Source organism: Gallus gallus, chromosome 1 (genome assembly GCF_016699485.2).
Source record: "Gallus gallus isolate bGalGal1 chromosome 1, bGalGal1.mat.broiler.GRCg7b, whole genome shotgun sequence".
Classification (NCBI taxonomy): domain Eukaryota; kingdom Metazoa; phylum Chordata; class Aves; order Galliformes; family Phasianidae; genus Gallus; species Gallus gallus.
This window is the reverse complement of record NC_052532.1, coordinates 6,383,339-6,409,727: the sequence shown is the minus strand read 5'-3', so window position 1 is coordinate 6,409,727 and position 26,389 is coordinate 6,383,339. Positions and strand designations below refer to the sequence as shown.

The 26,389-nt window shown below is 39.5% G+C and overlaps 1 protein-coding gene and 1 non-coding gene across 2 annotated transcripts in view; both read right to left on the bottom strand.

The window, feature by feature from the left end:
* The window catches only part of CELF2 (CUGBP Elav-like family member 2), a 195,877-nt gene that overhangs the window by 152,961 nt on the left and 16,527 nt on the right, over nucleotides 1–26,389 (bottom strand).
* Nucleotides 9,664–9,753, bottom strand: MIR1596 (microRNA 1596). The gene has a single exon (NR_035082.3). It is a non-coding gene; the product is annotated as a microRNA 1596 (primary transcript).

Below are 26,389 nucleotides of genomic sequence, written 5' to 3'. Positions count from 1 at the left end.
CTGAATGGATCCAACAAAGCCACACTTTTCAGCGAATGCTAAAATAGTCATGAGACGATAGAACATTCAAGGGAGCTGTTATACTAACAAGAGAGGGAACCTCCTATTTTTGCTTAACTCCAGCAGTACTAGGAGTTCTGGTCTTGAGCAAACTTATCATCATGGGCTAAAAGCAGACAAAGGAAACTCAAGAATATCAGAGGAGGCCACAGTTTCTCAGAGGAACACAGTCTTTGGTGTCATCCTTAATGAAAGGATCACCTGGAAGAAATACCATGCAGCTCCCTCACATCTGTACTTACTCACGTTTTTGGGTTTAGAATAAGATTGTAGTGGATGGAGTCTCACTTCACTACTACTTGTGTCATTTCAGTTGAAAGATGCTACCCATATTACTTTATTTCGAAAGGGAAAAAGTGTAACACTATGCACTAAATATTTCATCACCTTTAAAAATAAATGCATGAAAGAAAACCTGCACATCACTTTGGACTTCAATGAGAAACAACTCTTTAAGAGCTTTAAATGTCTTCTGTAATGCTATTATGTTTTGCTGTATTTCTCATATGTATCAGCTTGGAGAGGACTGTGGGAATTGCATATCTAGGAAAAAGTAACAGGAAAAATGTACATAGATTCCACAATTGGATTCAGTACTTCCCTTTCATGTGGGGAAGCATTTCTCTTAACATTAGCAAAAATATCAAATTCTACAGAAATTCAGCCAATGAGTACTTTCCCTCCAAGTAAAAAAGGAAAAAGAAAAAAAGGAAATATTGATGAATTTAAAGTGCATTTTTCTCCTAGTTTTAGGCTGCAAGCGTTCAAATCGTTAACATCTGCATTTCCCCAAAGAAATCATTTTCTCTAGAATGTCAGATTTTTGTTACATGCTGTGCCATCTTAAACATTCAAAGCACAGTACTTGATATATTCCACCACTGGATTCTCCATGCCGTCAGACGTAGTTCAGAGTTGCACTCTCCCAGTTCTAAATGAATACGTTTAACCCAACAGTGTTGATGCAGCTAACTGCTTAAAGAATAACCTGAGATCCCAACCCATCCAGTCTTCAGAGTGAACAAGGAAGCTAAATTGGCATAGTGTCACAGACTGGACAATGATAAACAGTTATCTTAGGATTTCAGTCCATGTTCATTCTAAACCTTGATAGACATAGATGTCCAAGGAAGGAAATCAAATAGAGAGATCTCCTTCCAAGCTGAAGCCCAATGGCTATCCTAAATGAAATCTGTATCTAAATTTTGCCCAGTTGTCCTACTCCTGGCTCTGACAATCCCCAAAGGTAGCTGAGTCAGTCTTCCCCACGCTCACATATTACAGCTCAGACAGTAGACCTCTGAACACAAGCTGACAGCCTTCCATGCATGAAAAACATTCAAAGTTTTAGCTCTGGAGATGATGGATAGAGCTTCTTAGAGATACTGAAAACTGGCTTTGGAGTTACTACCAGGAGAATGATGGAAAAGCAGGTGCAAATGGGAACCTTAATCAAGAGAGACAAACCAAACCCACGAAACCTGGGATGACACAAATGCCAGAATCCCTCTTTATCTGCGATGCAAGAGCGGACTGGGTAGTTCAGATTCCACAGCTAATACATAAGCCTGCATGCAAAACCACATGTTCTGAAAGCCAATCATCTACAGGTAAGTGACTTTTGGAATTACAACAGTGAAGACTGTGATTGATCATATGTTCTCCCATCACAATGTCTGCCAACAAATTACTGAGATTAGAAAGTTGGAAAAAATGTATGGAGGAATTGGTTTCTGGAGTCATCTTGAATTAATAAATAGCAGGTACCTTTCTGACATAGCTGTTTTGGAGCAGTGTACAGCTGGATGAAAACTAGCTCTGTGGTTCAATTTATTTACCATTCGTTTCTTTCTGTTTCTCTCTTCTCTTTTTAAACTCTAACACACAATTTCAGACTACTGTGAAAGCCTCCTTAATTTGCCTCTGTATTGTGTAAAGCAGATGTCCTGCCTTCACAAACTGATTAGTAAGTGGTTTATATTATTCCAGTGGTTGTCATCATTACTGCAGAAATGTTGAGCAAGGCTGCTGCAGGCTGCTTTTGAAAATGTCTAAAATGACAGACTGCTTCAGAAGCGATACAGGTGTGCAAAATACACTTTCTGAAGAAAACAGACCAAATAATATTCCATGAAATAGCACAGTGTGTTGCAGGCAGAGGGATATCTTCAGGATCATGGTAGACCAAAAATAAAAATAACGCATACTGGACTGTGAGACTCAGAAGACGATGCGATGTGGGTCTTTTTCCATGCCCTGGTACTGTATGAGAAGTTTGGTCTTTAGCAAGTCCTACTGTGGGGAAGAATCTCTGGTGTGGTATCCTAGTAGAGGGTGGATCTCGTCATGAGACACATGGGCAGCTTCTTATGTGTTTGTTCACCTAGCAACTGACCTTCATTGAGCTCTCTGAATATTGCTGCAGTAGAAATTAATGCTAATTATAGCTTTAAAAGATGAGATATGTTAAATCTGCTCCTAGATGTTCTGGCAGTCATAAAAGAAGGAAAAGATGTGGGCATTTAGTTGATTCTGAAGTCCCTGGATCATCGCCCCTGGATCATCCCATGCCTTCTGGGATCCAAGTTCCTAACTCTTCAACAAAATCAAAGTGCAGTGGAGGTGAACTACAAATACTAATTTGGTGCAAGAATTCTGAATTACTACTGCAACCACTGGAGAAAACATTGTTATGCAGTTTCTGCTCCTACAGAAAGTAACATAAAAAGCTCTAGCTAGCTTAATTCCGGTCACAAGTTGTGCACAATGCTTTTTTGTTTGTTTGTTTAACTTCAGATGAATGGGTCTTAAAGCTTCTTCACTTCTGTCACAGCATTAAAATTTCACAACTACAATGTCAAAGAGTGAGCTTGTGTAAGATTCACAGTGTAACTTTGGTTGGAAGGGACATCTTGAGGTCACCTGGTCAAGTCACTCTCAAAGCAGGGCCAACTAGATCAGGTTACTTAGGGTTGTGCTGGTTTTTCAGTCTCTCCATGAATGGAGACTGCACAGTCCCTCTGAGTGTGTGCTACACTGTTTGACCACCACCACGGTGAAAATCTTTATTTCTAACCAATATGTGCATTTCCTTCCTTACAACTTGTGCTCACTGCGTACCCTTCCAAGAGCACTCCTCAAGACCTGGTTGCCCTTTGCTGCAGGGCCTATTGCTGACTCCTATGAAACATGCTGTCCAGCAACACCCTCTTTCCCCCCATCCCCTTTCTGCAAAGTGAATGATACTGAAGTCCCGTGAAAAGACATATACACACATGAGGTTAGACTGACTGCAATCACTGTTAGAATCAAAGCAAACCTACAGGACTAGTGGCTAAATAGGGCTATAGATAAACAATTTTTAAAAAGCACACAAACACCCTACCCTCACCCAGAACAAACACAACCCAATTATCTTGTCTTCAGCACCAATTTGACTCAGAAATACATAAAATCTTTTTTTTTCCATTCTGTTGAAGACAAAGCATCAGAGCAAATTATTCTTTTTTAAGACAAAGCAAAAGACACTCTCCATCTCTTACACAAAAGTGAATCAAAGGCCCAGATTCTGACAAACTCCATCTTTGCAGATTTTCAAAGGACAAACACAGATCCAAGCTCAGCTTTTACAATGAGTCACTCAAACCCAGCCAACTGCTAGTAGAATTTTCATCTTAAAGCCTTTCAGAAGTATCTTAAAATAAAGACAAAGTTTTTTTTTGTTATCTTTTTCTAAAATACTTCAACAGACTTTTTATCTTGGAACTCTAAGGAAGCTTCACAATTGTTCCACGACAGGTAAATTTCTTCCACCTTGTAACGATAAACAAATTTTCCAGCTACATACAAATCTGAGAGTAACTCTAGTTGCTAAATCCAATTTCTGATTGAAAGGGAAACGGTCAAAATGGGCCAAAGCAAGTCAAATGAGCAGCCTGCTGCCTGGGAAGCACTACAAAACTTCAAAAGAACTGTTATTTACTTCACATTACAAAAGTTTAGGAAATCAACTTCTCAGTGAGAGGACAAATCTACAAATGAACACAATAAGCATAGATATATACTTGGAAATATTCTTTTCTCAACCAAATTGTTTTTTGTTTGCTTTTGTACTTCGATGCCCATTACAAAATTAGATCCAGGAACCATTCATTTCTGCTTTTCACTTCTGTTGCCAGCAGCTAACCTGAGCTAAGTCACAGGATCGATAACAACAGAAAGCTGCTCCTTACACTTCTTCTGTTCTAATTTATTTCAGGATCAGCTTCTCTGCAGATACACATGTGCATATGTGTGTGCACGTTATAAAATATACACAAAAACAATTTCCACAAAGAACATTCACCTTCTTGGCAGCCCAAATTCTTATCCTTTTCATTCAGGACGAGCAGTAACTGGCTTTTTTCTAGACATCTTTCCATCTTTAAACATCACACCTTTAATAAAAAACCTTGAAATTTAAAGTCTACTATAAAAAAAATTCAACATTTTCATTACCCTTTTGTTCCAAAAAGCACAAGCACTGAGACTAGACATTTCATTGTAGCCATTAAAGCAGAATGCCTTTTGAGGCAGAATTCTATGAATGCACTCTGGCTTATAAAAAATGTATTAGATGATAGCTCTGAAAAAGGCTCTGAGGCGTAACATGGTCTATCATGTTGTGCATGCATGAGTTAGCTTTTACAAGATCAGAACCAGAAGCGAAGATGAATGCTATTCATTGTAAGCCCAAAGCTTTGGAAGTTCAGTATCACAGTGCTTGGGGGTCAGAACTAGAGCTAGTCAAAAAAAAGTACATTCTTGAGAGAATCGTCCATTTTTTAAAGTGTTCGGCACAAATGCCCACCCCCAGTTCTGGATGGAGTGGATCTGGGGCTGTGGCAGAACAGCCACGCACTCCTGGCTTCCCAACCCCACTCACCTTCTGCTGGATTTGTTACAGGAAGGTCAGCGCTGATCTTGTTAGAGGGTTTTAAAAAGTCAAATATCACTTAATGAAAAAAGCAATGACTTCAACAATGGGTGTAAAGAGGAACAATTCTGGCAAGGACTCATCCACTTACTGTCAAAGAAAATTACATACAATTTACTATTTTGACATTCTGGAGTGCGTTCAACGCATTATTAGGATTTGGAGGTCTTAAAGAGAAGCAATTCAAATGAATATTAAACTAAATGGATTTTCTTTGATGAAATAATGATAAATAATAACACAGACAACTTTGATTGTTTGCAAAATAGCTTATTCATAGTCTGTTGCCCATATTATTTTGGAAATATCCCAAAGCCCAGGACAAGCCTGTTTCAATGTTAGCGCCCCTCAACTGACAGTTTTTGTTATTATTACTCAATCTATTACACCTGTTATGTGAAAGCACACCTGGGCAATGTGGTGCTGAATCCTGAGAAAATATGAATTTCAAAAATAATCTAGTGTCTTCTTGCTGACTTCAAGCAGTACAACGCAGTGGCCAGGGAGGACCACTGGGGCAGCTTCTCCAGCACTGTGCTTGCTTTGGACATTTCTGTGTTTCACCTTCTGAACGAATTGCTCTTCTTTGCCACCAACGCAAAGTGTCAGCTGTGACTTCAGCTGATCCCATTACTCAGAGCCGCTCAGAATGTTCGGCACATGAAGAAATTCCATATCCTTCTCCTCTCTAAAAATACCGCGGGCTGCCGCTGGAGCCACTCAGCGGTGACGAATAGCTGAAGGGACAAGCAGGTCTCTAAATTTACTTCATATCTGACAGCACTTCAGCAGATATGGGTAATGGATCCTACTTACTCCAAACTACTGTATACTGCAAGGCACTTTCCCACCATGTGAATATATAAACTCAGTATGGGCTTCTTAATGATCGTGATTTTTTTCTTCCCCATTAAGTCAAGCTGATTACACATTAAAAAGCTGTTAGTAAATTTTGAAACATGTTACTAATTTCAGTAAAAAAAAGGCATGTTTGGTCTTCAAATGCACCTCCAAGCCTCTATCAGAGAAGGTCTCAATTGACTTCTAGGGATTTGCCTCAAGTGCTGAAAGTGTGCGCATCTTATAAATGCACACAGCTAATTATCTTCAATGACTTTAGCTGATTCACGCACTTAATACGGCTCTGTCATTTCTGGGTATAAAGCATTGCCGAATTTTATTTCCTGAAGGTCATTTGATGACTTTATGCAATTTTTTGGGAGTGTGTGAATTTTTAATATAGTCCCATTTCTGAATATAGGAAAAGAGCGTTCAATGAGACAAAGGGTATTTACTGCATATCTGGGGATCTCCAGACAGGCAATTATATCATAATTGTTTTTAAATTCTAAAACAGGGGGTGGAGTGGGGAGGTAAGAGATAATTAAGTCACATGAACAGGACCCAAATTGCATTTGCTCTCAGTTTTGTTGTGCACAACATCAGTTTAATTGAATCATCTGTAATTCTTCTCACTTCTTTTTCCTGCCTGCAGGAAGAGACACAAGACATTATGAATGAGAGGCTGGCTGGCGAATTTCTTGAGAACAGAGATTCCAAGTATCCATAGGATCTGCCAGAAAGACAGCGGAGGAGATTATACATACATGTGTGTGTGAGCACCCGAATCTGCCAGGGAGGGTGGAGAAGAGGGAAGGCCTCTGGCAAATTGATGTCTGTCAGCTAGTGAACCTTGATTTCACCATTAATATGTCATGGTTCACCACACAGAAGCTTTCAGTGAGCATCAGTTGTGCTGTGCACACGCGCGGGCGCACACACACACACATGGGCTGACTTCAGTCAAAGCAGCCTGTCATCTTCAGCGAATTGCCGAAACAATGGAATGGGCAGAGCCTGTCCTAACTCAATTAGCAAAGCATTTCTTTCTGTAATAATTGATTTGAGCAACATTTCTTTCTGTGTTTTTAAAAAGAGAATATCCTTCGCAATTTAACTGGCTTTGGCGAATGAAAAAGAACCATGGCTGACATGAAATCAAATGATGTTTGTGCAGTTAGCAGAGAAATTATGGGAGAAAGACAGGAAAATAATAGCAGCCCCTAATCCATATTCCTCTGAGAGCACATTGAAAGATTCCAGCATATCTGGGGGGCTTCCCCGGCTGAAACTCCATCCCTAAAAGAACTGCAGCACTCACTCTTTGCCCTACATTTTATTCTCTGTTACTTCTTTTTCCTTTGGTGCTCACATCCTTGAAACATTTTCACATATCCATACCAAACGGCCTTCATTAGCTGAGTGCTGGTGCCTCATGAGCTTGATTCGTTCATCTTGGTGTTACCCTTAGAGAAGAGTAAGTATAATTCTCCCTTTACAGATGAAGTGACCTGACCAAGGTAATAACATAGGTCTGTGGCAAAGGAAAGGAATTAATCTGTATCTGCTGAGTCTTTTAATAGCCCTGTAACCACAAAACACTCTGACCCTATATCTTTCTATTACAGCTAATCTAAAGTGCATGTATTTGGCTTTGGATTGTGGCATTCTCCACTCCCCAGACAGTAAGCAAGATCCCACTGAAATCTTTAAAATAAAAAGTGCAGTTCCTTCCTTTCCCGTGAAGAACACGAAAGATTTGGGGAATATTTTTATTTCCACATCTGAAATATTCTTAGAGATAGTTTTCAAGTTATTGGACTGTTTTCTATTTTGTGATAAAACTATGTGGCCACATTTTACTCTACTTTACAGCTGGATGAATTTATCATTACCCCACAGGTTTGAGAAAATTTGACCCAGATTCAGCACCATGCACAGGAGAAGAGGTAACAGCTCTGCCAGCCTCAGTGCCACAGGTAGATTAACATTGCTTCTGGCACCCCTATAAAATGGTGCTGAGCCAAAGCCCACACCACAAATAGCTTCTGGACAAGGGCTTATTGTAAGCGACACCTTTAATGATCAGCCTATTTATAGGCTTCAGACGTAGGACAAATGATAGATTCCTTGCCAGCTGCTTATACTGAGCTTTGCTTAGCATATGAAGAGGGAGAAGGAGAAGGTCTAAGCATGTTTTCACCTTTAGCCTCTGCTATCAGTTACTGAGGTAGGAGTACCCGCTGAGCAGGCTGATGGTGAGCAGGATGATGTGCAAAGCCCAGAAGCCTGCCAGGCATGCTGACAGCAACATCGACAAGCTGCATTTGGAAAACAGAGATCCTGGAATGGCTTTTCCGTGGTGATAAGCACTCATAGCCCAGGCTAGATCCAGAGCACTCAGCTCCCAATTAGCCATCTGAAAGATGCGGTCGGGTTATCAGAAGTGTTCACCACAAACAATCCCAACAAGATCAATCGAATCTGCAATGCTAGGTTGCTTATTTAGATGCCTAAATGCAAACTATCAAATGGCAGGCTCTTTTGAAGTCGAGCCCTTTGAGTCTCATCTTCTAACCCTTAGAGAAATTATGTGACATTTCTGTAGCTGTAACAAGGGAGCATGAGATGCAAAGAGTAAACTCATGAATGCTTCTGCACTCTAAACACCTTGAGGGCTGATTTGCACAAATAATAAAATCTATCAAACCTTGGTGTAAAACTGCTGCTGTTCTCTTAAGTCCATGTGCAGAAAATATTTCTCAGCTGGAGAAATACTAGCAAGTATCCAGTTGTTTCATTATACATGTTGCAAGCCAGCAAAACCTCCAAAGACATTACTGCAAATACTCTCGAACAAACCCAAGGCATTGGCAAAACTGGTGTTTGCAAGGAAAAACTAGTGAAGTGAGCGTTAGTTAGAGAATAGCTGCAAAATAGGGCATTAAGTCAGTTCTATTGCAGTCAAAATGAACAAAGGCTTTTTGCTACACTCTAATACACACACATAATACGACTTGCTGTATTAGTCTTTTGAAATCACGACCCTTCTAATATGAGGTAATGCTGCTCAGTAAGAAACACAGACAAGAGCTAATATCAAACACATACACTTCTGTATCTTTAAACAACAGCAAATAATTTATCATTTTTACTTAGCTTAATGATTTTGCCTAGGAGAATGGAAATGATGGGCTCTGAACTAAGGATATATCCCCAGATCCACTTAGAATGGGAGATGTGGAATACTCTGAGTATATCTCTATATATGTTCATTCATATATTGCAGGTATATATATTTACACCAGGACCCAGGTTCTAAATTATGGCAATATAATCATCCTCTAAAATGACAATTATCAAAACCTATCGGGGGATCTAAAGAAAAAAAAAAGATAAACAGTCATTAGAACTGGCTACAGCAATGACATATATTTATATATATACACAAACAGAAACAACCCCTAAACCCTCCAAAAGTTGAATAGAATTATTTATATTGCAACATTTAACAAAGAATTGAAGTCTAAATGGACTTGGTATGATGATAGCAAACAGTCACAGTGGGCCACAGAATACCAAAATAAAGGGAAACAGGAAAAGAATTCAGCTTGCAACACGCTATGTTAATATTTGCTTTTGGCTTTTTTCAGCAGGCTGATGAAAATGCTGATACAGATCATTAATGCTTTTAAATTGTCATCATGTTAATGTCAGTAGTCGTGTAGGAGCTTGTTTGATCATATCACTGCAAACCATTACCAAGTGTGCTTCACCTTCATTCTTTTTGGATGCCTGGCTTCATTCACCCACGGCCACCTTTGTTCTTTTTGTAAATCATGACAAAGATGGATTGAAGGAGAATGAAACAAAGTCCATAGATGCACCTGCTGTATAGGAGCCTGGAAAAGTGTCAAACAGATACGAGGAAAAGGGCCCTTACTGAAAAATGACACACAAATCAAACCCACATAAATATCCCTTTGCTCCCCTTTTTCGTCTGAAAATGAAGTACTCCCCGAAAAGCATTTTTATCTGTAGTAATAGGGTTTCCCATGACTTACAGGCTTTACAGACTCCTGCAAACACTCGAAATCTTACCCAACAAAAGGGCCAAGTCAGAGGGTGATCACTGGCTGAAGTACCTGGAGGTGGCACTGTGGCAGGAGCAGAACAAGCCTGGCCATGTTCAGGGACAAAGGAGCACAGTTCCCTGCAGCGAGAGTGGTTCACCTCTTCAGCAGGTGACATTGCTGCTGCATACAGGGAGCTAGAACTATCTGGGAGAACAAGAGCATACCTGGATACCACAGCGATGAGACAAGACAGTCACAGGATCATAGACTATCCCAAGTTGGAAGGGACCCACAGAGACCATAGAGTCCAACTCCTCGCCCCACACAGAACCACCCAAAAGTCAAATTCCATGTATGAGAGTGCTGTCCAGATCCTTCTTGAATATACATTCTAATAAAACCATCTTTTTCTGGATATAAAACTCAATGTTTTAGAAACTCTTGGTCTAAACAACCAGCAGATCCTGATTAACTTGGGCTCACATTAGTGAAGCATTAGCTCAGTACTGAACTCACTATGAGTCTATTGGCTGCCATCAACAGATGCATTTCACAGGTGTTTGCTTTTGCTCACCCATATCTAAGCAATTTCACAATTTAAAATCAAAGCTGATTGACTGAAACAAAAAGTTTGAAAAGGTCTCATTTTTCAAGCCTATTGCAGAAAAGTATGTTGTCTTTTATGAAGCAACTGGTAATATGCGTAAATGATTTCCTCATTTCAGGAAGAGGTGAAGTTTCAAAGTGCTAAGAATTGCTTTTGATGGTCCAGAAGACATCCCTTGTAACCCCAAACTCAATCATACCTGCAAAGGCCTCAATGAGTAAAGAATCACAATTCTGAGTTTTAACCTGTTTTTCATCATGCCCAAGTAGGGAATGAAAAAGGAGTATCAGCTGGTTTCATCCAATGTCTAGGGATGCTTCATCTCTGCTGCATTATACTTCTTCCTCAAGTTCATTCACCATTTTCAAGCTCAAAGGTTAGCTACCTTCATCAATGCTAGCGACACCTATATCCACTCAAATGCCATTACAACCCACTCTGAGAATCCAAGCTGCATCTTAGCTGTGGTACCTCATTCTACTTAAATAAAATGATATATTTTTTAAAATACAATTGCTATGCTCCTCAGCACTTTCAGCATCTCTATAACTGATATAGTCTATATAGCCTTGGAGTTTCAAAGCAGGAGGAATAACTTGAAAGATCCCATCAGAACACTCAGCCATTACTCAAAAACCAGGCACTCTCTGCTCAGAGGGTAGAAGCTGTCATCTCAAAATTCACCACCAGTGATGACACTACCTGGTATTTAGTACAAAATCTTATGGGGAGTAGAGGACAAAATCTGAAGGAAAGACATAGAAAAAACACCAAATTTCTATTTTCAAATTACTGTTTCTTTCTAACTGGCTGTGGAGAAGTAAGCGAAGCTAGCAGTTAGCAGCAGCATAACCACTGTTTCACTATTAGTATGTAGGTAGTTTGCCAGTACTCTTTACTTCTGCTCTAAAATTTTGCATGCAAATTGCTCTTGTGATGTTTATTCTACTGACTAGGACTGTTCTAGAAAGCTTTTTTTTTTTTTTTTTTTTTTTTTTTTCTGGGAGAGAGTAAATGAACTTGAATGAGAGATCAAAGGCTAATACTACTAACGCAAATAAATAATTTTTCATTGCATAGAATCACAGAATCATAGAATCACTCAGGTTGGAAAAGACGTTAAAGATCATTGAGTCCAACCACAACCTAACCATACTACCCTAACAACCCTCTGCTAAATCATGTCCCTGAGCATCGCATCCAAACGGTTTTTAAACACATCCAGGGATGGTGACTCAACCACTTCCCTGGGGAGCCTATCCCAGTGCTTAACAACCCTTTCTGTAAAGAAGTGTTTCCTGATATCCAACCTAAACTTACCCTGGCACAACTTGAGGCCATTTCCCCTCATCCTGTCAGCAGTGAGAAGAGACCAACCCCGCTCTCGCTGTAAGCACCTTTCAGGTATTGGAAGAGAGCAATAGAGTCTCCCCTCAGCCTCCTTTCCCCCACATTAAACAGCCCCATTTCCTTCAGTCTCTCCTCATAGGGCATATTCTCCAAGCCCTTCACAAACCTTGTTGCCTGTCTTTGGACCTGCACCAGCACCTCAATGTCCTGTCTGTACTGAGGTGCCCAAAACTGAACACAGTACTTGAGGTGAAGCCTCACCAGTGCCGAGTACAGGGGCCAGATTACTTCCCTAGTCTTGCTCACCACACCGTTCCTGATACAAGCCAGGATGCCATAGATAAAGTCACTTCTCCCACCCCAGTCTACCTTGGAGCAGGGCACACCATACTCACACCACAGTCAGGAAACCTCTTGTTTAGGCCCTACTTTGCTTCCTTCCCTCTTGGACCTTAAAATTGTCAAGATAAAATACAGAAACTTGTCTTGATTCTGCTAAATAAAATAATAGGGGATCCTGTATCTATGGCCAACTACAGAAGAAGTAAACCATAAATTACAGCTCTGTGGATGATGGTGTGAGAAAGACAGAAAAATGGTTTGATTTGGACAGAGCTACTCTTCTCTAGTTAGTTTGTACCATCATCATTTCGAAGCAGTCAACTACTAACTCACAGAATGCAAAAGCTTCTGGTTGCAGTAGAGCAAAAGCTTCACCCTTGATCTGGTTTAAGTGTCTGAAGCAAAGCTGAAAACCACCATGCTTGGCATGAAAGCTCCCAATTGTCTCAGCCTTTCAAAGACCAAGTTGTCGATTTTACAGAACAGAAGCAAAGATTTTGTTCACACATTATCTTCTGCTGGACCCAGCAGAAAAAGGTAAAGGAAAACAAAGTGGGAAAACTTTCTGATGCAAGTCTCTTAACAAACATGTTTTGTTGTAATATCACTATTATTTTGAAAAGCTATGAATTTAACTTGTCCAGCTCCACCAAATTGACAGAAGCAATAAAGGCATTTCTCTTAAAGATTTATTCTTTAACCATTTTAGTTGACACTGTACGTACACTCAGGAACAATATTCCCACTCCTGACAGTCAAAGAGTGAGTTTGCTATATTATCATTGACTGTACACTATTGCTCAGTAAAAGAATTGGAAATCTTGGGATTTAGAGTCTGTGTAGATTATAGCACGCTGTTTCCCGACTGATTGGCATAAGGTTATAATGGATTATAGTAATATAAAAGATGCAATGAAACAAATGTGGGCAGATGCTTGAATTAACCCCTTATTTACCTTAAGATTTTGCCATCATTTGTAAGACACCGACCACAACATTATCTGAACATAAACATAGCATCAGTATACTTTGTTGGCAGTGACAGGAGAGATCAATATTGGAGACCAAATGCCGACAGTAAAAGGGTATGTCAGTCAGTATTTCACTGACTAACTGCCCTTATCTGAAGCTCTCATGCTTCACTGGGTGAAAATACAGCCATTGATCTTAGTGTCACAACTCAAATTCTTCATATATCAACTAGTTTTTTTCCTCCTTTTCAGCTGAATTTCTGGGCCACTATTCATTTTTATGATCAATACTTCTATCACTCTCACATGAACTACACTTTTATTATATTAACCTTTAAGTACAATTTTTAACATATCTGTTTGGTGTAACGTCACATTTTTTAACTCAACATCTCTTTTACAACAGTGTCAAAGCTACACCTGCAGTTCAGGCTTCTTAAAGCATTCCTGGCAAAACTACTCTGACTCGAGGTACCCAAGGCAGCAAACCCAAGGAATTCTGAGCTGTGCTGCTGTTCTCCTAACAACTGCTTACTTTTCCAGAAATTCACAGCTGAGCTATAATAACTTTTTTTCTAAGGAAAAGAAAAAAGGTTTTTGTTAGCAATTATCAGTCTGCTTTATCTTGAAGAATGTGTTAGAAATTAGCATGGCAAAATCCATCCATGCAAACAGTCCTACTTTATCCTGTTTGTAATTGAAAGAGACTGGCTGTTCTCTGTTCTACTAAATGAAAACCAAGTGGTTATAGTTCAATGTATACTACAAGTATAGATCATGTTCTTGATTTGTTTCATGGTCTTGGCTGATGCACTTGAGCTCTCTGAATTTCTGTTTTCCTGTTTGCAAAGTGGAGCTATGAACAACACACACTGTTGGTCTTCTGGATGTACAAATGAATCAAACCGTATTACAGAAACTGCATGTATCATTGTCATCTATATTAAGAGCTTGGTGAGACTAATCACTAAAGCAACTGAAGTTAAATGTTTTGAAATCTTTAAATAAAAGTAATCGATGGACAATTAAAAAAGCATACAGATGTTGTAAAATGTTAATATCCTAGGGAATAAGCTTTAAATTAAGAATTTGGGGAAAATTATTAAAAAAAAAAAACAATAAAACTCTCTCCCTCTCTGTTAGAATAATGTAAAACTGTCTCACCAAGATAATTTATTTGGCTTAGTGAAAATCCCAGAAAACTATTAGTCATGTTATTAATGTCCATCTTTGGAACTAATAGAAACGAGGTAATTCCTTGATCGTTTGATTAGCAGAGAGAGAATTCTGTAGCTATGTGACTTTTACTGATCCAGAGCAATTTTCAATTTTCCTTTAAGTACTATCAGAAACCAAAATCAGTGAGAGACACTAAGTAATGCAGTCAAAGACTTTTCCATTTTATTTTTTTAATTATTATTATTTAAAGTTTCAGCATATTACATTAGGACTGTAATTTTAACACAAAAGCTGATGGCTCCCAAAGGAAATTTTTCTGCCCCAAAGTGTTTCATCAGTTATTGTGTTGCTCCATCGTTATCCAAATTGTCAAAGCAATTTCATTATAAATCCCACATAAAGTAGCACTAAGGGGTAATGGCAAAGTGGCTTTGGTCCCTGTAGGACTATCTCAAGAAAAATAATTTCAGGCAAAGAGGAAACAATGCTTTGTTCTTGTTCTGTAGGAGGGAGGTTTGTCTTTCTTGGTTATGGCTCCAAGAGAGAAAAAAACCACACAAATGGGACTGTTTAATGCTGAGAAAACAACATGTTATACACAAGCTAGTTTGCTTAGGTATCCCATAACAAGAGTTTAATGATAACAGGATTGACTAGAACTATGTAAGGTAATGAGGCTTAATTTCTGAGCTACAGAGAGCTCTTCAAAGGAAGAATGCAGTGGGAGGACTGGAGGGTAAAGGAGTCTGTGCCCACACGCCTGCATGCACTGACAGGTACGAGAGAGGGATCTGCTTGTACATAAATTACTGCTCTATTACAGTCAAACTGTTTCTCTGGCTGTCAAAAAATGGTGTATGTAGCAGTAGTATATAGACTTCAGATAGCTATCTGTCAGGTCCGCATCTTCCGAGTGATGATAAAAAGGTGTAGGTTAGGGGACAGCCTGCACAGGAGACAGAAGTCATGAAAATACTTTGTTCTGAATGAATTCTGCCAAATTAAAATCCTTGTATAAATGTCAAGAGGACAAACATAAGGACATGACTTATGTTTTGTGAGATTAGAGGCAGAAAAGGCAGCAGGAAAAAGGAAGAATAAACAAATGAAAATGGAAGAAGCATTCCACAGACCAAGAAATACTCACTCATAACCAGACTATGCAGCAGAAAATTAAATCCTTAGAGAGCAAGCAGTTCAGAAGAAACTTAAAACATTTAGAATACACAAAGGCAATACACAATCATATTTTAGCTGATGGAACGCATCAGTAAAGTGGTTGGTGGCTGGAGAATCCTACTTCTATTTCTGGCTCTTAGGAAGGGAAAATTACTTCATTTCCCTTTGCCACAACAGAATAACATGAAAAATGACTACAAAACCACATTAGGGAATTTTTGAGGTTTAGTTAATATTTAATGAAGGGCTTCAGATTCTTGTGTGAACAGCATCACAATAGCAACTAGTATTATTAAAATTAATTGAAGAACAATTTTATGTAGTTGAACTACGAACATCATGCAACTACAGTTACTATAATTTATTAAAAATGCATCTATTGCTAAGTTTACAAGTTACTCAAGTGCGCACATTTAAAATGTAAGGTTCTATTAAAATGCACTAATTCAATTTGTCAGATTTTAGGTCATTATTACCAGTTATATACTGCTTCTAAAAATTCATTTTCTGGCAATGTTCCATGCTGCAGAAAGCCTCAAGACAAAATGAAATTCAAAGTGATTGGATCAATGAACACTACATTCCTAAATGTGTTCTGCATTCCTGAAATCTCTGTGCACTACCAGATCTGTCCATGTCCTGAATCCACAGCCCACAATGCAGTGATAGCATTTAAAGCTATGATTAGGAATAGCACTGATTTGAGATGTTGTATACATCATCAGTGATCATGACAGTATACAGGGCCAAAATTACATACACCGTAATCTTTTTTCTGTGTAAATGACCTATAAACGTTAGACTTTTTTTCCCCTTTCATATAGCAAAGAGGCCTAAAATGGAGAGTAGAAAAAAAAGTCTCATCTAAGAAGCTCTAAATTTTTCTCTTCTGTTCTGTCATCAGTGGATGAAAGAAGAGGAAACACGAAGATACTGATCATAATGTCCCTCTCAGTCCCTTGTTCTTGCCAAAGACAGAATTATCCCAATTGAAAGAGGCTTACAAAACCTCTCACGGTCTTAAGGAAAGAGTGGCTGAAGTCTTCAAGAGGCTGAGGGTGTGGGGCTGCTGGAAAATTTCTCATCATCCACCCAAGGAAGACAGGCCTTTCATTATAGCATGGAGGAAAAAAAGAGAGCAAGACACTTCTTTGGCCCATTTATTTTGTTCCACATGCCACCCCACATGTGCAGGCCAACCTTCACGCAGCCTCCCTTTCCTTTCAAGGTACTTTTCCTGTTCACAGAGAGGGAGAATGAGCATGAAACTACTCCATAGATACAGATCTTTTTCTGGATGGAGATGTCAGAACTGCATTCGATATTTAATTCGATATTTATTATATATTTATATTTATATACCAACCTCCCTCAACTTGGCTCTTTTTTTTTTTTTTTTTTTTTTTTTTTTATGAAGACTTTCCCTTATTGCGCTAGAGACCTCTGTACTTGGTATGGCCATCTGCCAAAAAGAGGAATACAAATAAAGCCTCACATTGTAGCCATTATAGATTCCTTGCTGGTGATAGAGGATTACCATGGCTTCCTATGTGGCTACAGATACATTATAGCATATCTCCATATCCTCTGTCATTCACACTGCAGCAACTGCAAACCCCAGCTGTCCGATTCCCATCATTTATAGAAACCAGAGAGCAGCAGCGTGATGACCACAGTTCAAACACAGGCTTCACTAAGAGAGCTAGGAAAAATATACTTTCTATCTAACCAAGTAACATATGGCAGGTTACTAACCAAGAAGGGATTGCAGCGGACCAAGGAGACAAAGGAAAGACAGATTACAAGATATCAATCAGACTAACATGACTGTCATTATTGATGGGATTAACTCTCTCAGCCCAACAGCAGAAGCAAAAGGGGAAGTCGATATTTACTGTCAACTCCCCATCTGTAGCTGTCACATGAAATTGTCATTTTGCCAATCCTTTCTTTTTTTTTTTTTTTTTTCCCAGGGAAAAATATTTTGAAGAAGTGAGAAACCGTACTTCAAAAAGAAAAATCAGTTCTGATGGTAGGGAGGAGAAGCCTCTCCCACATATTATAAGAAAAAGGACATTAAAAACCCTAGAAATTTATGCCATACGACACAGCTCAGTTTTATACGGACACAGCTATTGTGAGTTACTTTACTGTACAGTTAAGGTGATGGCATATGTTACCATTTTTGCTGAAGAGCAGAAAAGATACTTACATTTAGGCCTGTGAAATAAGCAGTCATCAAAGTTAGAAGGAAATGTACTCAACTTCTAGGACCACATTTTCACGAGTCTGCATTTCATGCACTCTAAGCCAAGTGTGAGCACATTGCATTTGAGGGATTTCACTTCTCTGGTTACAGGCTTTTAGATTCATTGAAAAGAAGCCTATAATGCTAGTGACAACTTTTTGTCATGGGGTTCATTGCATTTATTGAATTTTCCTCTTAAAACAAAGTATAAAACCTACTCTCCTGCCTATATCAAACAATCTGGGAGTTTGGAGAATATATTCTGTACATCTATTTCTAAATGCGGAGCATTCAGAGGTATCAGAAATCCCTTTAATGAGTTCTTACTTGCTTTTTGAGTAACACATATGCAGGGTTTTCAATTGTTTTTTCTCTTATTTTTAGTACTTGTGAACACTTGTGGTTCATTGACTGAGCCTCATTACCCCTGGAGATTGTTTGTTCATCTATTTGTCAGAATTTAATTACTGGAGCACAACCATTGACATAAGAACATTCACACAAGAGCCTAATATTTTTCTCTTCTCCTGCACCTACATAGTAGGTAGCTTTATTTCCTCTGTAGAAAATTGCTCTTAATGAGCTTGTCATTGTGTAGAACAACACATTTTATAACAAAGGAAGGGCTTTTGCAGACACAAGTACTATACAAGAACCATCTCTAAAAATCTACCTTCTGGATGGAGACCTAATCAACTCATGACCTGCTTGTTGGGCAGCAGAAAGCCCACGGCTGTACTATATTCACTGATTACAAAATGTGCTGAGCGGCTGCATTGCTAAAACAACAACAAATCCAAATCCTGTAGAATGCAAAGTGACACTGGGGATGGCAGAAAGGAATCACAAACATCTTGGAGAGAAAAGCAGCATCCAATGGCTCTTCATCAGTAGTCTCTGCTCTTAGTCCCCAAAGTACAAAGTTCAGTTACAGGACACGCTCTGTGCAAATCTCTACAGCTGGAAATACCATCTCTGAATGATGCACCTGCATCTACATATTCAAACAACCATGAAGGTGGAGGCTTGCTGCTTCACTATTTTTTTTTAATCCTGGGGAGAAAACCACAGGCACACATTTCACCTAGCTGTCACACAGCTTAAGTCATTACTTGCCAAATATAAATCACAAATATGAGAGCAAAATGTGTAAGGACTTGCCTAATGCGCTTCAACTAGAGGAATGTGTTTAAGGCCCAAATTTCCACAGATGAAACTATAAATTTCAAGAACCTCGAGAAGCTATTCTCAATCATAAGCACACAATATAAAATATCAGTGTTAATGTTCTTCCCCCAAACATGATCTCAGCCAACACACCCCGCCAATCTTGAAGTCAACTGCTAAAGAATTAATGATATTTCATTAAGACAACATCCTTTTATAGCCAAAATTCTGTCTGCTTTCAAGGTATGAAGATCCATTTTTACCACTTGCTAACACATACTCAAGCTTAACATCAGAAAGCCAGCTACAGAATATCACATGTCCACAGGGCAAAGTGAATCTTGGTAACACGAGACACAATACTTTATCTATCCATACTATATCTATATTATATACTTTATCTAACATTTGTTGTGGAAGTATGTCCTGAACTGAATAAAAACCAGCATCTCATCCCAATTTTACAATTTCCATAAATGAGAATGGTCTCCTCGTATTGCTGTTTTAATGGCACTATTTAACAGCATTCAAGGGTGTAGAGTAGGACTCCAGAGGCAGAGAACCTTATTTGAATGTGTAATAAAGAAGCAGCTGAAGTTTTACCAGATTTATTAAATTGTTTATGGCTATTTCAATAGTAGCTGTTAAATTAACCATCCTAAAAAAGAGAGCAAAGAATAGGTAATGCTGGCGATTATCACACTTTTAATATGAGTCTAACAAGAAGCCTATGCTTTATTTTAAACGCCCTGACTCTTGCAGTCATATTTACAAGGACATCTTCTGCTTTCGTTTTCATAGGAAATGCCTGTTGAAGAAAGGCTTGGAGACATGAATTGTTAGGGTTCAGATATCAGTAGGCAACTAAAAAGGATGTAACTATTAAAAAAAAACAACAAAAAAAAAACAACCCTGAATTTCTGGGCTTCTGAAAATCTTGTGAAGGCTCATTCATGAATTTCAGAGCAGCTACACTGCCATCACCACTTCAAAGCTTTCTTTTCTGCCATAAATCCAGACGACCAAAATTAATTTCCTGCACCTTCTGAGTCATTTCATTTAACAACTTAGGAAGACAAACAACACAGACAGACCTTCCACTGCCCGCTGCAGAGCGCAAAATTGTTCTGATAAACAAAACAATTATCAGGGCATGCAGGAGGGATGGATTCAAAGAGCTGCCTTTACTAGGGTGTTAAAAACACAACCAAGCTAATGATGGAGTGGCCGTTTGCATTACCTGCTCTCGTTGGCCATGGGCAAAGATGAGAATTCAGCACAGTTGTCTGCAACTGGCCCAGCCCATTGATCCCTTTGGTGACAAGTGAAGGACGCGGAGCACACACTGTGCAATGGGTGAGGGAGAGAAGGAATAGGAAGGGGATGTGGCAGGGGTATCCCGGATTTATTTACTGACACAGAGGCAATACAACCATGGATGAGCAAGGGCACATTGTAGTAGTGTACACACGATCACTCTGTAAGAGTTTTTCAGGGCTCATTTGTTTTCTTAATAATTCTACCCACATAGCTGTGTTTCTTCCCAAACAAAACGGTGTAAACTGGAAACATTTAAAAAAATCCTCATCCACAGCTAATTACTGATGCTGAAGATTAACATTCTGTGGCACTTCAGCTTTAGTTACTTTTCATAATTAATGTCATATTTGCAAAGATCTATAAAAACACTGTTTAGGTAAATGATGTGTGTTCATTAACTATTTAAGCCCCATGTCTTTTTTTTTTTTTAATAAGGCACTTGGAATGCCTCTTGCAATTCCTATGAAGATCCTTTAAAGCTTCAAGGGATCTGTAGGTGTTTAACAAAAAGGCCAAAATTTCGTTCATGGTTAGGGTGAAAGGTGCAGGTGTCAGCCATGGTATGACCCTCGACATGCATATGTGCATGCATTTATAAATACTGACATGCATGCAAGGATCACATTTTTCAAAGAAAAAAATGACACACAGTAACAACAACTCAGTTGCACAGTGCAGAAACAACACCTAAGCTGCTCTTCTTAGGACTGTGTGGCTAAGACGGGTTTTCTCACTCTGGGTAGACAGATAAACCATTTCTGATATTTCTTCCTGGACTGCAGAGCACAGTTTTTAAACTGAAGACAACTTTTCTGGGTAAGCTGTGCAACACAGAGCAACGTATTTACTGGTATGAGCTTTTCTGATGTAAAGCTGGGGGATAAAGACAACACTGACATAAGATGTACTTTGATGTATCCACCTAATTGCAGTTCCAGGGTAGGCTTGTCTGATGCACTCTAAGCATGTCTCTAAGGGAGAAAAATCACAGGCAGCCCTCTGTATTTCTCCTGGTCTGCTCTCAACTTTCTCCCATCCAATATTTCAAGTAATATTTTGCTTGAGAGATTTAACAACAGGTATCACTATGGTCCCATCCAGGATAAGATGTCATTAACTCTTTACCTCCCTTTATATATTATGTATCAAAACCACCCTTTCTTGACTTCGTTTGATTCAGCAATGTTGTTTTTATCACTGTCATAGCACACAATGCTTCTTAAATGGTTGCAAAGGGAGAGACTGTGCTGGGCATGAGGATGCTTTAGCAGAGGGGCCAGACCTGATGATCTCCAGAAGTCCCTCCCAATCTCTACGATTCTGCGATTCTCTGATTCTGTGATGATGTGACATGATCGTGGAAACATGATGTGAAGGAGGCTGGTATGGAAGGCTGCAGTGGTATTTGTTGTATTTGGGTAATGGAGCAAGAGAGAGACCACCGGGCTGTGATGCAAATGCGTGCATTGCATACTGGAGCAATGGGGCTGCCCAAGCTGTGCACCCAACAGTTTATACCTGCCTGTCCAACAGGCATCTTTTATTTTGAGGAAATGGAGGGGAAGCTACTGGGACAGAGAAGGGGACAGAGGAAAGAAGTAGAACTACACAGGTCCCTGAATTTCCATCAGCCCTCCAGAATTTCTCCCCAGTTACAATGGTGAATGACAAGTTTCCTACTGGATGGTAGAAAAGCAACTATTTTAAAGAGCAAATTCTAGGGTCAGATTCGCAGTCTAGTTAGAGCCTGGCTCCTAGAGCAAACAAATCTACTTACTCTCTTACAGTACCACCAAAAAGACCACAATAAGATGACATAATTTCCTAATCCACCTACTATAAATATATTTAAAATAGCTTCTGAAAGAAGTATAACCATAGGGCACCCTAGGAAGCTGCCCTGTGCCCTCACTACCTTTGCCTCCAACTCAATGCAACTTGCTCTGTTCCTCTAGGGCTGCCTGGTCATGGGGTTGACTTCCACCAAGCAGCTCTGACAGTGTGCTTGTGATACCTGTAAGCTCAAGAGCAACTTGCAGATCAGCAGAGAAGCATCTCCTCGGACTCCTGAGAGCTTCATCTGTGCTGGCCCTTGTGTCACTAGGCATCCTCCTGCACTTCCAAACAGTTCAGCTACAAACTGGTTACAAACCAATCAGTGTGGGGAGATGACAGCCAATTTCCTTTATCATCCTTTAGCACCCTATGCTGTGACTGCGTGCCAGCCTTCATCCCACAGAGTGCACTGCTGTATGCAGTATATGTTGTAAAGTGAGTTCTACAGAACTTGCAAAAAACAACAGTAATGACAATAATTCTGGCGAGCAGAATTAATTGTATGCTTATTTGTAGGACTGGGTCCATGCAGTATAAGCTGTACCCAAAAATGAAAGAAAATTAGTGAAAATCTGAATTAATAGAAGCATGCATAATTAAGAACAAACAGGCTGTCATAATTTTCAACCTCTGGAATATGTGGAAAATGCTCTATAGAGAATGGGGCAATTGAGCACATCATTTACCATCTTAAATGCTTTTCTAAATAGAAACAAAGGGACAGCAATCACATTGAAATCCTTTGTAGAAGAAAGTAGAGCTTGTGTGCTTGGCCCAAGGAAGCAAGCAGCCCCACGCTGCCTGCTAATCAATGGAGAACCCAATGAGAAAAAAGATAACTATAGGAATAAGGGACAGATGCAATGAGTAGTTTGAAAGATCAAAAGCAGGTCAAATTCAGTTATTACTTTTGCAGAAATATCTAAGAATCGTTATGCTGTTTTTACGTAACGTTATTTGACTCTAGGAATTCAAATAAGCATAATTAATAAATAAAAAGTATCCAGTTAGCACAGAAGCATGGGGTACATTCCTACAACTGCATTTAAAATGTTGCAGTTCTTTGTGCACCCTCATATATCATTTGTATCTCGAAGATATTAACTTTGAGTCAGGCACAAAGAATCACATTATTATCCGTCACATTATAAAAGCAAACTGTGCAAACACGTTGGATCACTCTGGCAGATACATACAAGATAGGCTGCAAAAATTCAAGTGCAGGACACAAAATAGGACAAGGAATCTCCATATAACATGCTTTTCTTGAACAACATTTAATTACAGTGTCTGCTTCATTTCATTTCCCTTCCTCCTCCCATCTCTTTTAGTCAAGCCCTTGGTGTGACAGAGGGATGCAGAGGCTTCAGCAGGATGTAACGGGCTTGGGCTCATTCTAACCAAGTACTGAGCACATTGAGGGACAGCCTCTTCACACCTGAGAGGCAATGGGCACTCAGAGAGATGGTTCAGCCAAATGCCAGCACCTTCCCAGCCGTGCAAATAACGAGCTGCACATGAACGCATGCTCTGATCCTCTGCTTCTACTGGAAAAAGCAAACAACACATCTGACCGCAAAGTAACACATCTGCAGGTCAAAAATGGAAGCCTTTAAAAAAAAACCAACAAAAACCACCCTCATGTTTCCTACAGTCATCTCAACCATGTACTGTCCAGATGCCTCCTTCTATGTTGCAATTGTTGTTTTCTTGAAAATCATTGAGCAGTCACTCTGACAACTGCAAACACACTTATTTCTTAAAATGACTCACGGTGGGGGAGGGAAAAAGGGGAGGAAAGAAAAAAAAGTTAGGCCAACTTTGTCTAAACTCCTTGCAAATCTCTAAATACATTTTCTTCTGCTTATTGGCTCTACTTTCAAACAAGTCATTCTACTTCCTACATTACAGTAATACTCTCTTCTTGCTGTTAATATTGCGTTCAGTGAAATGCTAATATTTTTCAGTTCACTGTCAGAGGGAACTAAATCTACAGCAAGCTAATCTGCCATAAAGTCATGTTTTATACACATGACTATAAATTGAGTTTCACACTCCATGGAAAGCAATCTTCCATCTTTAAGGGTATCATGAGACACAGAATTAGATCTATTCTTCTGGCATTACTAAATCATAAGATGAAATATAATTTGACGTGTAAATGATATTGTAAACCCAAGGCAATGAAGCACTAAGAATGTTTTTAGTACCAAACTTACTTGTTTGCTTAGTATTAAGAGTCTTTTTGAGAAAATTAGTCTCTATTTATAATAGAAACAGTATTACATAAACTTTTTTTTCCATAACACAGGTCTCAGCCTAGAGATTGAGAGACTGTGTGCATTTATTTCTAAATTGGACATCTAGGTTTAAACACATGTTTCTCATCTCATGAGCTCCAGCTATGTGAGCACTGGGAGTCTGTCACAACTACAAGTTCTATTTCAGATACTCAAAGCCACGTTTTTGAAACTGGATGTCATTTAGAACTGCTTTCACTAGTCAAGTTTCCAAAGAACTTAAAAATAAACCGGTTAATTTGTTTTTCTGTTTACACTGGGAACAGATTTGGTCACTTGATCTTGCAGAAACAAGCATAGGAGTACTGACTCACAGACATATTTCACTGGCTCATGGAGATATCTGCTCCAGTAAAAGCAGACCAGTGTTCCCTGCTCACAATACTAGATGTTATCTTGGAAGATGGAAATGATCCCTCCAGCAAAGCCTTGCCACTTACCTGCCTGTATTTACAGTCCCACTGCAGCAAAGTCTGAAGGGGATAAGAGAGGGAGGGGATGTGAATGATCAGCTTCTCCTTGTAAACCTTCAACTCAAAATGCTGTAACACAGTGCTGTCCTCTCTTTCTGCCATCAGTTAAAATGCCCCAACATTCATATTCCATCATTGACTAGCCCCATTTCTTACCAATTTAACTCAGTAATTCCAGTGTAAGCCAGAAGGGTTAATATCCCTTAACACCCCTCCAATACCTCAAAGGAAAAGAAAAAAAATTCTAATGCCTTTCCAAGTACATAATGCACAAAAACAAGAGTATCAGAGCCAGATGTGTTGCTGTTCAAAGCAACACAAGTGTTGTCTCTCTGGACTCGTGTTGTCCAAGCTTACTACAAACACTCTCTGGTGTTTGTGTTTACTTCTTTTTAACCCAGAGGTGCATGTTCCATCAGGGCCAACTTCTCTGCTGTATTCGCTGTCTTTCATATCCCTGTCCTCTTCTGCATCTCTAGGAGAAGCAATCAGACTGGGAGTGTGGCTGCAAGGCAAAGGGGCACGGTCCCTTCTCCCAATGGAGCAGGCACCTTGCTCAAACGCTGAGCACCTCTGTGGGCAATGGGGATACTGTGTCGGCAATGTGGATACTGTGTCGGCAATGCCTTGTAAGCCACCCTCCTGTCTGGTTGCACTTTAACTTCCCAATGCAGAATTTCCCCCAATTGCCTTCTAAAAAAGCACTACCTTGCTGTCTGCTGTGCTGGGTAGTCACAGGAAGGGGACAGACCAATGCCACTCTGCAGTTTATCAAACAGAAATGGGAGAAGCAACCAAGATCACAAGGCTCAGAACTGAGATTTGCCAGAAAGAAAAAAAAAAAGCTACAAAAAGGAAAACAAATATAAAAATGACTGTTAAACCATTTAAGGATATATCATATTTTCCACTTGGTTAAACTCTTTTTGTTAGTGGCTGACTAAAGCATCAATCATCATCTAGAAAGGTGCCTTTTTGCATTAACTCCCAAAGAAGGGAGTTATTACAGGGGCATGTACTGATAATGGCTTTAAACTGAAAAAAGAGAGATTTAGATTAGATGTTAGGCAGAAATTCTTTACTCAGAAGGCAGTGACGCACTGGTACAACTGCCCAGAGAAGCTGTGGATGCCCCATCCCTGGGGGTGTTTGAGGCCAGGTGGGATGGGGCTTTAAGCAAACTGATGTAGTGAGAGATAGCTCTGCCCACAGCAGGGGGTTAGGACCAGATGATCTTGAAGGTCTCCTCCAGCCCAAACCAGTCTGTGATGGGACCTAAACCAGTCTATGGGGTTGGATTAGACGATCTCTAGAGGTCCCTTCCAGTCTCTACAATTCCATGATTCTATTCTTTGACTCTATTCTAAGAAACATACCTGCAGTTTGATAACTTCTCCCACAAAACATAAGGATGCCCCTGCTTTTGCAGATTATTCCAAGTCTAAACAAAAAATCAGCCAGGAACC